The sequence below is a fragment of the Plasmopara halstedii genome, assembly GCF_900000015.1.
Source record: "Plasmopara halstedii genome assembly, contig: Scaffold_2061, whole genome shotgun sequence".
In the NCBI taxonomy this organism is placed as follows: domain Eukaryota; phylum Oomycota; class Peronosporomycetes; order Peronosporales; family Peronosporaceae; genus Plasmopara; species Plasmopara halstedii.
The window spans coordinates 410226-411300 of NW_020188969.1; positions in this window are offsets into that span (position 1 = coordinate 410226).

Here is a 1075-nt window from a genome sequence, read left to right on the forward strand (position 1 = left end):
TAAAGGACCGAGGCACCGAGGGCGAAGCTCCCGTGATGAACGTGAAGTGGCGCAGAAACCACTGAGCACTACTCTTGTTGCAAAGCCGTCGCTGCATGCCATTTATGGCGTGGTCGGACAGAGTCGGAGGCTCCTTTGGCGTGGCCCTTCAGATGCGCGTGGAGTGGCACGTTATCCACTGGACGAAAACTGCGGGGTTAGCAGCTCTTCGTCGGATGCTGTAGATAACATCAGAGCCCCAAATGAGCAGAAAGTGAGGATATCAGACGCGCAGTGCGTGTTCACCCTGGTCTTACCGAGACATAGAACCTCTGTACAGATGCGACGGCGACGCCGTATGCTGGCTACAAGACGCCGGGTGTCGACCCTCATCCAGGGTGTGTCTACTGTAGACGATGCTGCACAGTTATACACCCTCGTCAACGGTATGACGGGGGAGAAAGATGGCGACGTCCGCCTCAAGGCTATGCCTGCGGTAGACGCTCTCCTTGAGCTGGACGAGATATCCCGTGAAGAGTCCGGCAATGCCTTGGAGGCAGGCGATTTGGCCGAAGTGGTCATTGTACGACCGGACGAGGAGACAAACTCGTCATCTCTTCTGGATGGATCTGTCTTGGAGGACATCAAGAGAGTGCGGAACGCACGAAGTGGATCGTCGATCCTACGGCATCCCTTGGATCCGTACTATCCTTTGGTAAAGGGACTTCAAGACGTCGTCTCCAAAGACCCGCCTTCGGTCCTACCTCCGGACGGAGGTGGGCGTCATGAGATCGACCTGGTTCCGGTGACCAAGTACTGCGTAACACGTCAATGGCCACTACCCAAGGAGCAGTGCGACGTCATTGACGCCTTTTTCCGTGCGAGGCACGACGCAGGGATAGTACGTGGGAGCAAATCTCCCCAATCGAGCCCACCGTTTTGTGTTGGAAGCCGAACGGTAAGTGGCGTATCGTTCATGCTTAGAATAAGCTCAATGCTGCTACCATTCCGGTACAGACACCGATTTCTAGAAAGATATTCTTCAGAACAACATCGTGGGATGTACGAAGTACAGTGCACTCGACTTGGTCGATGG